The sequence below is a fragment of the Eubalaena glacialis genome, chromosome 1, assembly GCF_028564815.1.
Source record: "Eubalaena glacialis isolate mEubGla1 chromosome 1, mEubGla1.1.hap2.+ XY, whole genome shotgun sequence".
Lineage (NCBI taxonomy): Eukaryota > Metazoa > Chordata > Mammalia > Artiodactyla > Balaenidae > Eubalaena > Eubalaena glacialis.
In genome coordinates, this window is record NC_083716.1 from 233,972,322 (window position 1) to 233,988,719 (window position 16,398).

At 41.7% G+C, this 16,398-nt stretch overlaps 1 protein-coding gene across 2 annotated transcripts in view; it reads left to right on the forward strand.

Moving 5' to 3' along the window:
- DGKD (diacylglycerol kinase delta) overlaps window positions 1-16,398 on the forward strand; it is a 116,772-nt gene that overhangs the window by 361 nt on the left and 100,013 nt on the right. The gene's annotated exons all lie outside the window — the stretch shown is intronic.

Here is a 16,398-nt window from a genome sequence, read left to right on the forward strand (position 1 = left end):
GGACCCCGGGCCGGGGAGCAGGTGGGCGCCGGGCGGGCGGGGCGCTTGGCGGGGCGGGCCGCGAGGAAGCCCCGCGCCGCGAGGACCGGGAGGGACAGGCCTGCAGGCTGGGGGGCGAGCGCACCAGAAATGGGGACTCCTGTCTGCGTCCGGCCGGCGAGCGCTCCCCGACCCGGGTTCTGCACATTTCTGAGGACGGATCAGGCTCTTTCCCGCTGGGTGCTCTGCACTCACCTGTGGCCCCTGAGAAATCCGATTGGACCCAGGTGTGGGGCTCTTCCCTTCCCTCCCCTCGCGTGGATTTTCGTGCTGGAAAGGGCAGGGATGCGCGTCCCGTGACCGTCTCTCTCTCCCTCCTCGGGAAAGCGGGGAGAGGGGGCTGTCCCTGGCTGCGCACCCGCTTGGCATCTCACTCTCGGTGGAGAACTCCAGACGCGAAGTATTAGCTGCAGAAAGACGCATTTCCTTTCTGCAGGAGTAAAGTTGCACCCTTTGTTTTCCCATTGCGGTTTCTGTTGCAAACTGCTTTTGGGTTTTGCTGCAGGTGAGCCCTCTGTGTTAGCACACGGCTTCCTCAGGCAGGTGGTTGGACAGGTGGCTGAGGGCGGACTGGGTCTGTGGACAGCCTGGGCAGATCCAACTGGCACAGACTATCTCATCCCGCTGCAGTGCGCTTTTCCTCCAGGGCCAGTGAGTTCTGCTGGTACTTTTACCGTGGGAGCCATTTCTTGCTTAATCTTATGTCAGCCTCTGATACCTGGGGTGGGGTAATCTTTTGTCCTAATGTTACAAAGTTTTATTGTGAAGTGCTCCAGTTATTCAGCACATAGGTATTGAACACCTCCTTTGTTCCAGGTATAACAGTAATAATTATAACGCTAGCAATTCTCCAGTGCTTACTATGTGCCAGGCACTTTTCTTGGGTTAACTTTACAGCACTTTACATGGGTTAACTCATTAGCATTGGTCATAACGCACTGTGTTGGGTGTTGTCTGTCATTCCCTTCTTATGGAATTGGAGGTGGAGAGGGTAAGTGTCTTGCCCAGGGTGTCACTGGTAGTAACTTGGATCTGGATCTGAACTATGGTCAGGATCCCAAGATGGAAGACAGTTTCTCCATTTCGGGGTTCCCAGCCCATAGGAGGAGATGGACATCCGTCCATGTGGCAGTATGATGTAGTAAGTGCTGTGGAAGCTTAGAGGAGTGAGAATCCAGCTACCCTGGGAGGCAGGATCTTGCGGGAAAGAGTTTGTCAGGCTAAGTAAGGAAAGAAGGACTTTCCACCTAGTTGAATGTTGTATCTGCAGGTTTAGGCACACCTGGGAATGGTCAGAAGGTGAGGGGGTCAGATTGAGAGGAATGAGGAAGAGACTGGAAAGGTAGATCAGGCTGGATTTTGAAAGGATAGCCCTGGAGTTGGGTTTGTGGCCTTGGGCAAGAGGGAGCCACTAAGGATTATTCAGAGCATGAGAGTGATGGGTCAGAGGTGCTTTTAGAAAGATCTCCAAGTAGCCCTAAATGGTACTGATAGGAGTTGTTCTCACCTGTTGCTTGGTCCTCAAGCATGGTGTGTGCCCAGTATGTGGTGGATCATGTGATTTACAACTGTTATTAAGATTTGATCTCTCAGAGATTCCAGTGTTTGTCCAGAATTCTGTTCTTAAGGAGGCTTTTTTTCCCTCTTAAAACAATAGCTGTTATACCAGCTGTTCTGGCTGAGGAGGAATGATGGGTAGAGTGTTAAAAATACACCCTGAGGACTTGAGTTTCTGAATACAGTCACATCTGCTGTACAAATAGCTTAAGGTTGAGTTTTCTTTTGTGTTGTTAGAGATTGATGGAATGTGAGGTTTACTGTGTGTGTGGTAGCTCCCAACCTCCCTTCCCCACTCCCCCTTTTAAAGCAGATAAGCCATTCAGAAAATTCCTCTGGTATATGTGGTGCACAGGGGAAATATCCAGAATGGTATGGGGTATCATTCTGAGTCCAAAAAGGAACGACCCACTTTAAGTATTTAAAACAGAGGGAGTTCAATGGGGAGTAGTCGCACAGGTGCTGAAGAATTGAGAATGCAAACAGTGGGCAATGAGGCAACCCTGCGATGAGGCAGCAAACAGGAAACCACTGCCACCCCGAAGCTGGAGGACAAGCTGGGAGGCAGCATATCAGGAACAACTACCACTCGCCAGAGGCTGGAACCACCATGGGTCATCTGGCGGGGGCTGGAGGCTTGGAAGGACACAGCTGCTCCTGGAGACTCACCCCATACCCCCTCCTGCTTGGGAAACCCAGCCTGCAGGGATCAGCCCATCTGCAATTTGGAGTAGAGCAGAAGAGTGAGGAATGGCACTGAGGACAAGCTGGCCCAGGACCGGAGCTGTATGTGTGTCAAGTTTGTGAAACGTTAGTCCAGTGCAAGCTAGAGCTGTCTTAATGGAAAAAGAAAAGGAAGTGTCTTATGACAGTGCTTCTCACATTTTCATGTGCAGACACGTCCCCTCGGGATCTTGTTAAAATGCAGATTCTGGTTGAGTAGGTCTGGAGTGGGGCTAGAGGTTCTGCATTTATCACCTCCCAGGAGATGCTGCTGCTGCTGGTCATGGACCAGACGTTGAGAAACAAGACCATAACGACATGTGTAAAGATAAGCCTTACCAAGCGCCAAAAAAAATCTTTATTCGTGAGGTTCTTTTAAAACTTTTCCCCAAGTCTTTGATGGGGAAAGTCTTTGAAAATTTGATGTGTATAGATTTGAGATGGTCGTTTATTAGTTTAGCATTTCATGTATGTCTGATATTTTCATATGTTCCAAATGCCCCCAGCAAACACATTACTTCTTTTCATTTCCTTACCATAGTACACAGTAGTGATTTTATAGGACCACATAGCTAGTGTGGAAAAAAGAAAATGGAACTAATACACTGGTAAATTAGTTTATGAACACATTATAAGGTATTTTGAAATCTGAGTAGAGAACAGTGTGATTCTGTGAAGCCTTATCAGTTAAGATGGAGCTTAATTTATTTAAAAGTTTTTAAAAAGTTAACATTTTTGGCTTTGGGCATTAAAGTGCTTATATTCTTAATTTCAAATTTAAACAAAGTATTTTTTCCATTGTGAAATGAAGACTAGTAGAAATTAAGTAAAATGTTCAAGTTGTAAAATACTTAAAAAACAGCTTTACTAAGATAAAATTCACATACCATACAGCTCACTCATTTAAAGGGTACAGTTCAGTGGTTTTTAGTATATTCACGGTTGTGTAATCATCACCACAGTCAGTTTTAGAACATTTTCATCACCCCAAAAAGAAACCCATGGGACTTCCCTGGTGGCGCAGTGGTTAAGAATCCGCCTGCCAATACAGGGGACACGGGTTTGATCCCTGGTGCAGGAAGATCCCACGTGCCACGGAGCAACTAAGCCTGTGCGCCACAACTACTGAGCCTGCGCTCTAGAGCCCTCGAGCCACAACTACTGAGCCCGCGTGCCACAACTACTGAAGCCCGCGCGCCTAGAGCCCGTGCTCCGAAACAAGAGAAGCCACTGCAATGAGAAGCCTGCTCGCCACAACTAGAGAAAGCCCGTGTGCAGCAACGAAAAAAAAAAAAAAAAAAAGGAAACCCATAACCATTAGTATTTACTCCCCGTTTCCTCCCAACTCTCTCAACCCTAGGCAACTGCTAGTCTGCTTTCTATTTTGCGGATTTGCTGATTCTGGACATCTCATATAAATATAATATGCCGTATGTACCCTTTGTGTCTGGTTTCTTTCACTTAGTAAAATGTGTTCAAAATTCATTCACGTTGTAGCCTGTGCCAGTACTTCTTTTCGTTTTGCTGCTGAGTAATATACCATTGTATGGATGTACTATGTTTTATTTACATTCATCTGTTGATGGGCATTTGGGTTATTTTCACTTTTTGGCTATTCTGGATAATGCTGCTATGAACATTCATGTACATATTTCTGTGTGTACATATGTTTCATTTCTGGTGGATATATACCTAGGAGTAGATTTGCTGGGTCACATGGTAACTCTATGATTAGTCTTTGAGAAACTGCCAGACTGTTTTCCAAAGTGACTGCACTATTTTACATTTCCACCAGTAAGGTATGAGGGTTCCAGTTTCTCCATGTCCTCAGTTGTTTTATTTTATCGTTTTGATTATAGCTATCCTAATGGGTGTGAAGTGGTGTAAAAGGTTTTTTTTTTTCCTTAAATATTTATTTATTTATTTATTTTTTGGCTGTGTCGGGTCTTAGTTGCAGCACGTGGGATCTTTCGTTGTGGCACGTGGGCCTCTCTCTAGTTGTGGCTCGCGGGCTTAGTTGCCCCGAGGCATGTGGGATCTTAGTTCCCTGACCAGGGATTGAAGTGGCATCCCTTGCATTGCAAGATGGATTCTTAACCACTGGACCACCAGAGAAGTCCCTAAAAGGTTTTTTTAAAGCTAGTATGTAGCAGTATTTAAGAGTCTAAACTTTGGTGTCACGAACAAGTCTCCAAACCTCTCAAGACTTGGTTTCCTTATCTGTAAATAGGGAAAATACTAGTTCTTGGGTAACGAGTGGTGACAGTACATGTTAGGTGTGTGTTCCTGAGCCTCAGTTTCTATCTCTGCAAAATAGAAATGATAATAATAGTTCTCAGATCTGTAAGATAAAAATGATGACGGTAACTCATAGAATCAAGTGAAGTAGTCTTTGTGCAACGCTTGTTTAGCGTTGAGCCTGGCATATTATGAGCATTCAATAAATGGTTGCTTTTATGATTGTTTCTGTCTTTCTGATTGTTCACTTTTTATATCTTGACTAGTAGCCATCCCCCTGAACCCCTCCGCCCCCAGCTCAAGCTGATCTGGGTGAGTCTCCATCTCTAGCAGCCAGAATAGCAAATAAAAACAAATCTGGCAGACAATTAACAGTGAGTATCTTTTTAAAAAATTGTTAATTTATTGAATACTGGTGGGAATAGCATGGGCTAGGTGTTATTTTCTTTATTTCACAGATTCAGTTTAACTCAGCCAATAGTGGAGACCTTAAAGTTGTTCAGTGTGCTGGCACTTGGGGGGGTCTTCTTGAGCAACAAAGAACACCCCTAGAGCTAGTAGTCTGAAGAAGGCGTTAATAGAATAACCACATAGGTATTGTAGGGTTGTTTTGGTGATGAAAGGACTCTAAATCTAATGTCTGGTGTCTTTGTAAAAGCAAGAGGAGGAAGATTTGGACACAAAGGAACACACAGAGAAAAAAGCCATGTGAAAACAGAGCCAGCGATTTAGATCTGTGCTGTCACAAACCAAGGACCAGGTGGGGCCACTAGAAGAGGTAATAGGTAGAATCTCCCCTGGATCCTTTAGAGGGAGCGTGGCCCTGCTGACACCTTGATTTTGGACTTCTAGCTTCCTGGACTGTGGGACAACAAATTTCTGTTGTTTAAGCCTCCCAGTCTGTGGCCTTGGTTATAGGGCAGCCACAGGAAATTAACGTAGGGCATGTACTGACTCTGAAGGGGACGCCAAGGGGCTGAGCTCTGTGAAGCAGTCAGAAATGCCTGTGGGACCTGAGGTATTGGGATCTGCCAAAGGGTAGCAATCCTGGGTGAGCTCTCTCAATTTGGTTTAGGATCCCAAAAAGCCACTTCCAAGGAATGAGGAGGATTAGAAGTAGGACTTCCAAAGGCCTGCAGTCATGTTTCATAGCATGTCAGGTCTCTGAAATTAAGGTAATCCCAGAGTGCTGTTGTTTTTAGGTGCTTAACAGAAGCAACTTCAGTCCTCTGTAGAGGGAGATGACATCATCCAGTCGTCCAGTTATTTTCACAATCCATGTTGTAAATTCACTGTTTGGTGTTCAATGAAGAACAGACACATGGGGAGGCAAGGCCACATGAATTAAAACCAATGGAAACAGCAGACTATAAAGACAGATTAACAGGGGCTCTAGACATCAGACACGGATTTTGAAACAACTATGCTTACTATGTTTAAGGAGATAAAAGACCAGACTGAGAATTCTGGCAGAGAACTAGAAACTAAAAAAGAACCAAATGAAAATTCTAAAACTGGAAAATGTAATAATCAAAGTTAAGTTCTCAAAGGAAGGGTAGAATAGACACGGCTGAAGAAAGAGTTCAGTGGCCCAGAAGACAGCTCAAAAGAAAATTACCCATAAGGAAGCCTGGAGACATAAAAAAATGGAGAAATTAGCAGATAAGGCAGGAGTCAGAGATAACAGTGAAAAGGTCTTTTATGAGAAAATTGGGCAGAAACAACATTTGTAAAGATAATGCCTGAGAACTTCCCACAACTATTAAAAGGCACCACCCACAGATTCAGTAGCCATGTGAACACAAAGAAAGCCTCACCTATCACTTCATAATAAAACTGCTGAAAACCACAGATGAAGAGGAGACTTGAAAGCAACTGGAGACAGATTACCCTCAAAAGAGCAACAGTGAGATTGACAGCTGTGTTCTTAACAGAAGCCATGGAAGCAGAAGTCAATCGAAATTTAAGTGCTGGAAGAAACTGCTAACCCTAATTCTTTACTCAGCCAAAAGATCCTTCAGAAATAAAGCTGAAATAAAGACGTTTTCAAATAAACAAAATCAATTTTTTGTGTACAGACCCATAATGAAGGAAACATCAAGGGGTGTTTTTGTTTGTGTCTGGCTAAAGGAAAATGATCTTAGGTGAAGGGTTAGTGTTTCAGGAAGGAATGAAGAGCAACGAAAAGGGCACCTATATGGAAAACTGAATGATTATCAACTGCTAAATTTTTTTTTTTTTAACATCTTTATTGGAGTATAATTGCTTTACAATGGTGTGTTAGTTTCTGCTTTATATCAAAGAGAATCAGCTGTACATATACATATATCCCCATATCTCCTCCCTCTTGCGTCTCCCGCCCACCCTCTCTATCCCACCCCTCTAGGTGGTCACAAAGCACCCAGCTGATCTCCCTGTGCTATGCGGCTGCTTCCCACTAGCTATCTATTTTACATTTGGTAGTGTATATATGTCCATGCCACTCTCTCACTTCTTCCCAGCTTACCCTTCCCACTCCCCATGTCCTCAAGTCCATCTTCTACATCTGCATCTTTATTCCTGTCCTGCCCCTAGGTTCTTCAGAACCTTTTTTTTTTTTTTTAGATTCTCTATATATGTGTTAGCATACGGTATTTGTTTTTCTCTTTCTGACTTACTTCACTCTGTATGACAGTCTCTAGGTCCATCCACCTCACTACAAATAACTCAATTTTGTTTCTTTTTATGGCTGAGTAATATTCCATTGTATATATGTGCCAAATCTTCTTTATCCATTCATCTGTTGATGGACACTTAGGTTGCTTCCATGTCCTGGCTATTGTAAATAGAGCTGCAATGAACATTGTGGTACATGACTCTTTTTGAATTATGGTTTTCTCAGGGTATATGCCCAATAGTGGGATTGCTGGGTCATATGGTAGTTCTATTTTTAGTTTTTTAAGGGACCTCCATACTGTTCTCCATAGTGGCTGTATCAATTTGCATTCCCACCAACAGTGCAAGAGGGTTCCCTTTTCTCCACACCCTCTCCAGCATTTATTGTTTGTAGATTTTTTGATGATGGCCATTCTGGCTGGTGTGAGGTGATACCTCATTGTAGTTTTGACTTGCATTTCTCTAATGATTAGTGATGTTGAGCATCCTTTCATGTGTTTGTTGGCAATCTGTATATCTTCTTTGGAGAAATGTCTATTTAGGTCTTCTGCCCATTTTTGGATTGGGTTGTTTGTTTTTTTGATATTGAGCTGCATGAGCTGCTTGTAAATTTTGGAAATTAATCCTTTGTCAGTTGCTTCATTTGCAAATATTTTCTCCCATTCTGAGGGTTGTCTTTTCATCTTGTTTATGTTTTCCTTTGCTGTGCAAAAGCTTTTAAGTTTCATTAAGTCCCATTTGTTTATTTTTGTTTTTATTTCCATTTCTCTAGGAGATAGGTCAAAAAGGATCTTGCTGTGATTTATGTCATAGAGTGTTCTGCCTATGTTTTCCTCTAAGAGTTTTATAGTGTCTGGCCTTACATTTAGGTCTTTTATCCATTTTGAGTTTATTTTTGTGTATGATGTTAGGGAGTGTTCTAATTTCATTCTTTTACATGTAGCTGTCCAGTTTTCCCAGCACCACTTATTGAAGAGGCTGTCTTTTCTCCATTGTATATTCTTACCTCCTTTATCAAAAATAAGGTGACCATATGTGCGTGGGTTTATCTCTGGGCTTTCTATCCTGTTGCATTGATCTATATTTCTCTTTTTGTGCCAGTACCATACTGTTTTGATTACTGTCGCTTTGTAGTATAGTCTGAAGTCTGGGAGCCTGATTCCTCCAGCTCCGTTTTTCTTTCTCAAGATTGCTTTGGCTATTCAGGGTCTTTTGTGTTTCCATACAAATTGTGAAATTTTTTGTTCTAGTTCTGTGAAAAATGCCATTGGTAGTTTGATAGGGATTGCACTGAATCTGTAGATTGCTTTGGGTAGTATAGTCATTTTCACAATGTTGATTCTTCCAATCCAAGAACATAGTGTATCTCTCCATCTGTCTTTGAGTTTAAAATATATATAGAATTAAAATACATAGCAACGGTATGTAGGTCAGAAAGGAGGTAAATGGAATAAAACTGTTTAAAGTTTTCCTTGCAATTCCAGGAAAAAGAAAAAGAACCAATTAATATTAGACAAGTCAGGGATACATGTTGTAATCTGTGCAGCAGCCACTAAATTGTGAAAGATGATATGGTATCTAAGCTAAAAGGCAAGAAAAATTGAATAATAAGAAATTCCAAATCTGAAAGAAGGCAAGAAAGGAGAGAAAAGGGAGAGGGAGGGATTGGGAGTTTGGGATTAGCAGATGCAAACTGTTATGGATAAACAACAAGATCCTATTGTATAGCACAGGGAACTATATTCAGTACCCTGTGATAAACCATAATGAAAAAGAATATAAAAAAGAATGTATATATATATATATATATATGTATAACTGAATCACTTTGCTGTACAGCAGAAATTAACACAACACTGTAAATCAACTATACTTCAATAAAATTTAAAAAAAAAGGAGAGAAAAGGAAACATTGAACAAGTGGAACAAAGAGAAAGCAAACAGTAAGTGGATAGACTTAAATCCCAATATAGCAGTAATCACATTAAATGTAAGTGAAGTTGAATGCTCCAGTTAAAAGTCAGAGATTGTCAGACAGGTAAGAAAACAAAAGCAGACCAGGTTATTTAAGAGAGATATATTTAAAACAAGGATATAAAAAGATTGAAAGTAAAAGAATGGGAAAAAATACTGTGCACACATCAACCTAAAGAAAGTTGCTATAGTATTTTAATGTCAGACAAAATAGTCTTTGAGGGCAGAATTTATTACTAGAGATAAAGATATGATACTGATAAATGATAAAAGTTTTATTTTAGATACAATAATTTAAACTCTGTATATACCTAATGTAACTTCAAAATATTTAGAAGAAAAATTAATACAACTGTAATGGAAATAAATCTATGATCATAGTGGGATATTAAACACACCTGTTTCAGAGGCTTTTATGATAAGCAGACAAAAATTTGTAAAAATAAAGAAAAATTGAACAACAAAGTACTAAACTTGACCTAATGGACATATATAGGACACTGTACCGAGCAATTGCAGAATCAAAATTCTTTTCAAAAGCACCGGACACATTGGTCAAAATTCACTATGTGCTGGCCACAAGGCAATTCTCAACAAATTTCAGAATATTGAAATTATACAGACTGTGTTCTCTAACAACAGTGGAATTAAGCTAGAAATCAATAAAATGAAAATCCTCATGTATCTGGAAATTTAGAAATTTGTTTCCAAATAACTTATGAGTCAAAGCTAGAAAATGTTTTCAGTTGAATGATAGCAAAATACGTATAACTAATGGGATACTGCTGAAGTCATGTTTAGAGGGAGGTTTATATCTTTAAATGCATTTATGTTACAAAAGAAGACTGCTGAAAATCCATGAGCTAGGCTGTGTATTAGGTGATTAGAAGACTAGCAACACATTAAACTCAAAGAAAATAGAATGAAGGAAATAATGAAGAGCAGAATTTAATGAAATGAAAAATACTCATTAGAAAGGATAAACAAAGGCAGAAATGGAGTCTTTGGAAAAAAAAAAATCTGACAAAATTGACAAACCCCAGCAGGAGTAATCAGGAAAAAATTAGAGAAAGCAAATAATTAATGTTAGGAATGAAAAAGGGACATCATCGAAGATCTTGCAGACGTTAAAAAGAGTAGGCAGGTATTATAAACAACTTTATACAAGTAAATTTGAATCTTTAGATGAAGTGGACAAATTCCTAGAAAAACACAACTTAAAGCTGACACAAATAGAAATGTAAATTGTCTTTATAACTGTTAAAGATATTGAATCCATAAGTTGAAATCTTCCAACAAGGAAAACTCTAGGCCCAGATGACTTTACCAGTGAATTCTAAGCATTTAAGGAAGAAATAATACCAGTTTTACATAAAATCTTCAGGAAATAGAGACCTGAGATCAGCAAAATTTCAAAATTATAAAACCTAAGTTCCTTATAAGAAAAGAAGATGACAGTCCAATATTACTAATGAACATAGGTGAAAAATTCCTAAACAAATTGTATGATCTTCTCATAGATGTGTTACCCACTAGTCTGGGCTGAGACCCCGTGTCTCAGCCAGTAACAAAACTGATGCCGAGATTGGAGCGACACAAGCGCACAAGCTTTATTCAATGGCCTAAGAATGGAGAAGTGGGAACTTAGTTCGCAAATCAACTTCTCAACCCTGTTTGGGCTGGAACACCATGTGTATAGGAGGGTCAAGGTAAAAGGGAGGGAATTGAGTAAAGAGAGGGAGGAATATTCATGACTTATCTGAGAAGAGGGGTGTGGTTAGGACCTGGAACTGAGACAGTACTCCTTTTTAGTCCTTGTATGGGCACTTCTGGTCGTTGTCATGGTACTTGTCAGCTCTCATGGCGCTGGTGGGTGTGTCGTTCAGCACGCTAATGCATTACTGTGAGCTTATGCGGCCCTAGGTCTACTGGAGGTCAGGGCTTCCGCCATCTTGGGCCTAGCTGGTTCTAACCAGTTCTGGTGGGCTCTTGTTTTTCTCTTCTGGTGGTTTCCTGTAAGGCAAGGATAACACTTCTCGAGGCTAACAGCTGTGGTACCAGTTGCAGGAAAAACATTTTGATAAAATTCAACATTCATTCATACTCAAATTGGAAAGGGGAGAGGGATGTCAAGCTTTTTCGGTAAAGGGCCAGATAGTAAATATTTAAGGCTTTGTGGCTGTACACCGTTTCTGTGGCTGCTACTCAACTCTGCATTGTAGTGTAGAAGCAGCTATAGGCAACATGGGCATGGCTGTGTTCTTCACAAAAATAGGTGATGGCTGGATTTGCTCATGGACTGTGCTTTGCCCAACCCTGGAAGCCCCTTTTGACTACACCTGAATTTATGCTAATAAGGTGACTCAGGGTGGGGCCCTTAGATAGCTTCAGGATGGCAGCTGGTCACCAGAAAGACCAAATAAGCGGTTAGAGGTGGGAACTTTCAGCCTTACCCCCAACTTCCTAGGAGTGGAGTGGGGCTGGAGGTTTGAGTTATAAAATCTCTTTAACAAGGAGATTCGGGGAGCTTCTGGGTTGGTGAATGCATTACTATGCTGGGAGGGTAGCACACCCAGAGCGGTCATGGATGCTCTACGCCCCGCCCGCCAATATCTTGCCCTATACATATCTTCCATATGGTGTCTCTTCAGGTGTTAGTAAGGATGTGGAGCAAGGGAATGCTGTGGTGGGAATATTAAATTGGTAACACCACTTTACAAGACAGTGTAGCAGCATCTATTAAAGTTGAAGGCATGTATACCCTATGTTTCAGCAATTCTACTTCTGGGTATATATCTAATAGCTTATGTAAGCAAATGTACTCCAAGAGGCATGTACGAGAATATTACTAGTGTATATTTGTAACAGCTCAAAAGTGCAAGCAACCCAAGTGTCTGTCAGCAGTAGAATTGATAAATTATAGTATGTTCTTACAAGAGAATGCTGTACTTCAGTGAAAATGAACTACTGCTACCTGCTGATTTAAGGATTAATCACAGCCATTAACGTTGCAGGCCAAAAAAGCCAGACATAAAAGAGTACATTCTGTATGATTCCGTTTACATCCAGTTCAGAACAGGTAGGACACTAAGGAGTTTAGACTTGCCTGCTTGTGTGTTTAAGCTACGAGCAAGGAAGACGATTACCAGAGAAGTCGGGGTGGTGGGAAGTGGTGGGTAGTGACTGGATGGTCCTTGAGAGAGGGAGCTTCTGCAGGGCCGGTAGTGTTGTTTCTTCACCTAGGTGGTGGTTAATTGGGTTCTCAGCTTGTGATAATTGTACATTTTTGTTTCGTGGACTTTATGTGTGCTATTTTGTAATGAAAAAGATTTTTTAAATTGAAATATAGTTGATTTACAACATTATATTAGTTTCCGGTGTACACCATGGTGATTCAATATTTTCATAGATTATACTCCATTTAAAGTCATTATATTCCCTGTGCTGTACTGAAAAAGATTTTAAAAAAAAGATAAATAAAAGAATGAGGAGGAGGTAGTTGGTCAAAGAGGTATGCAAAGGCCCTGTGGCCAGAGGGAGCTTGGGGAAATCAAGAGGCTGAAAGAAAGCTGGTGTGGATAGAGTTAGCAAGAGTTGAGGAGACCTTGATTGTGCCATGAGGCTAGGGAGCCGGGTAGAAGCTCTGTAATAGCGGGATACTATTGCTTTAAGATTTTAGGAAGGAGTGAGACATCTGATCCAGGTTGTAAAGATTGCTCTGGCTGTGTTGTGGCCGCCTGAGTGGATGCTGGCTGACCCATGTGGTGAGAGATGATGGCAGCCTGGGCCAAGGTTGTGGTAGTGGTGATGGAGAGAATTAGTTGGATTTGACATTGTGAGAACTCGGTGATGGTTTGGTGGGGGTGTTGGGGAGGAGGGGGAGGGGAAGGGGGAGGAGGAAGAGGAGGCTTGTGGTTCACGTGACCGGCTGGCGAATGGAGCTCTTTCCAATGAGGAGCTGTGGTTGAGGACCAGTGAGGACCAGCTCTGGGGATTCTGCTCTCACTGAGCTCTGCTGCATGGTATCCAGGATCCTCTTCTTCTCATCTGTGCCAGCTTCACAGATGAGGGACACAGAGGCAGTTAGGTGGCTTGTGGGTGTGCCCTGAAGCCACCTGGGTCTCATAGATTCCAGATTACACCTCTTCCTACTGTGTTCTGTCCAGCCCCGTAACAGTCATGCGGAAACAGTAGGAATGGTTCCTCAGAGCCTGAGAGGGAAAATAGTGGATAGTGGAAGGGGGTCTGGGCAGATCTGGGGCCATTGGCTTTTAGGAAGTGAGTAGAGGAGGAGGGCCAGTCTGAGAAGGAAGTAGGAGAGCTGGGCGAGGGCTGGGGAAGAAAGTCAGTCACGGATTTCAGCACCCGGAGGTCTACCAGCACGAGCTTTATTGTTACTTTGGTATTTCCTTCTGGGCTATTTTTCTGGATATGTTTAATTTAGTTGAAATGAAACTATATGTAAGTTTTCACTTTAATGTTATGAGCATTTCTCCATGTTATTAAAATCTCTTTTTTCTTATCCTTTGTAATGGTTGTACCACATATTCTGTGAAGAATACCTTTGCAAGGAAAGCTCTTCAATTTTTTATTGTGAAAAATTAAAAAGGTGTCTAATATACTTACTATCAAGATTCAGCAATTGGTAACATATTGCCAAATATGCTTTATCTATATGTAGTAAATAGAAATAAATGATTTACTAAACCATTTGTAGGCATCGTGACAGTCTATCCCTGAAGAGTTCAATGTGTATCTTCTAAAAATGACATTTCCTATATGGTCCATTTTTACACCTAAACTCCTACAAATAAGTACTCCTAAAAATAAGGACATTTTCCTATATACCATTATTACACCTAAGATATTAATTGTAATTTTCCAATATCTATATCCTTTTTAGTTTTCCCCAGTTGAACCAAAAATGCCTTTTATAGCCTCCCTTTTGGGAACCATGTACCAATCAAAATTCATGCATTGGTTGTATCTCTTTAGTCTCTTAACCTAGGACAGCTGCCCTCACCAACCTTCGCGCTCTCTCCCCTCCCCTCCCCTCCCCTCTCCTCTCCGACATTGACTTTTTGAAGAGACAAGGGCAGTTGTCTTGTAAAATCTGTTTCTGGATTTGTCTGATTGTTTCCTCATGGTTTCTTTTGCATCGTTCTTTTATACTCTGTATTTGCTATAAACTGGAAGAGAGGTTTGAAGACTCAGTTATATTCAGGTTGATGTTTTGGGCAAATCTCCTAGGTGTGGGATGTTCCATGTCCTGTCAGGCAGGCAGTCTCCTCTGCTGTGTCATCATTTGGTTTATGTGGAGATGCTAGATATTTCTACTGGAAATGTGGATTTCCTTCTTTGAGATGAGGAAGTAATCTGTGAGGTGATTCCTAGACACCCTGCAAATAATCCTTTTATCCAACAACTTTTTATCAAATGATTTTCAGCATTTATACATAATAACTGGCCTGAATCAGTTTTATTAAGAGAACTTGAGAGAGTTTGAAAAATGGACCTACCCCCTCCCTCAGCTTTCTGTCATTTCTTCCACAATTATCTGTTGGTATTTGGTAAATTTTTCCCAGTTCAGCTGGGGAACGACTACATTTCTTCCTACCAAAGGCAGAGTAATTGCTGGATTCCTTCTGTTTAATTACCAATTTTCAAAGTAAGTGTTTGGTAGAATAGTCATCCCTAGTGGAGGCAAATGGTTTTGTTTTGTTTCTCTCTCTCTCTCTCTGTGCTGGGAGAGGGGGGGTTATCACTGTGGATTCATGACTTTTTATTCAGTTTTGTAATCAGTTATAGTCTGATTCTTTTTCATGCTCAGATTGTCCCCATTTTCCCAGGAGAGCCCCTTCAAGCTGGCTCTTTGGTCTTCGAGCACTTGCTTGCTGTGTCACGATCTGTCTTTTAATCTTCAGGATGGAGCCCAGAGGTGGGGTTGCAAGGCAGAGGGGATGGCCCATGTGTGATGCTGTCCTTCTCTCTCCTGTGCCTGGGACAGACAGTGCCCAGTGATTTCAGCACATCAGGCTGGCAGCTCTTTGCTTTCCTTTTTGGGGCAGTATTGATAAATGAGGTGGAAAGCTTTTGTCTTCTCTACCTCTGATTATTGCATCTCCATTTATTTTGTGTTCCTTTTGGGTGGTTCTTATTATTTGTAGGTTAGATAATCTGTCCCTTCACCACTCTGTCCATGAGCTTTTCTCTCAGTCTTTTCTCCTCTCCACTGTATCCAGCAGCATTCTGTGGGCACCTCAGTTTTGTCCTGTGCACCATCAATGACATTTTCTGCAGTGTGCATTTCCCCTGTAGCCCCTTCCGTGTGGATTTAAATTCTGCTGTAGTGTGATTATTTTTGCTTCCTATCCTAATCATGGCCTGTATCTTAGCTTGTTGTCTTTTAGTTTCATATTGTTCACATTGGTGCTCCCTGTTCTTTAAAAAAAATTTAACTTTAATTTTTTAGTAGAGGCACATATTTTCTAAAAAGGTCTTCCGTTTTCTGTAATAATTCATTTCAGATTTATGTATGTGCTTTATGGTATATCTTCAAACTTCTACCTCCACTTTTTTGTTTTTGTTTTGATTTATTGATCCTTGAATGGTATTTGCTGCTCTGTGGGTTTGAACTGCTGTTAGCTGTGTGCTTGGCTCTGGAAGAGACGTGAGTCCCATATGAGACTGGGCCCAGGTCCAGTGACTCTCCCCGCCATCTCGGTCTGAGTAGTGGGAGGTTTTGGGTCACCTGCCACCCATTTCTGGCTGGCTCTGCTCTTCTGCATCGGAAGGTGAAGGGTGCCTGGTTTGTGGTGGTTTTCCTGGGCCTGGCTCCTCTGGCTCCACGGTGGTGAGTTACACCTCAGGCTCCAGGATGAGCAGTGCTTTGTCCTTGGGGCAAGATGGAAGAGGGTCACCCTTCCATCACCACTTTCACTTCCAGAACTTCTTTATCCCCCACATTGAAACCCCTTCCGCATTAAGAAGTCATTCCCCACTCCCTCTACTTCCTCAGCCCCTGGCAACCACTACCCTGCTTTCCATCTCTGTGGGTTTGCCTATTCTGGATATTTCACGTAAATGGAATCATAAAATATGTGTGTGGCCTTTTGTGTCTGGCATCTTTCCCTTAGCATAATGTTTCAGGGTTCATCCATGTTGTAGCATGTGTCAGTACTTCATTCCTTTTTATGGCTGAGTAACATTCAT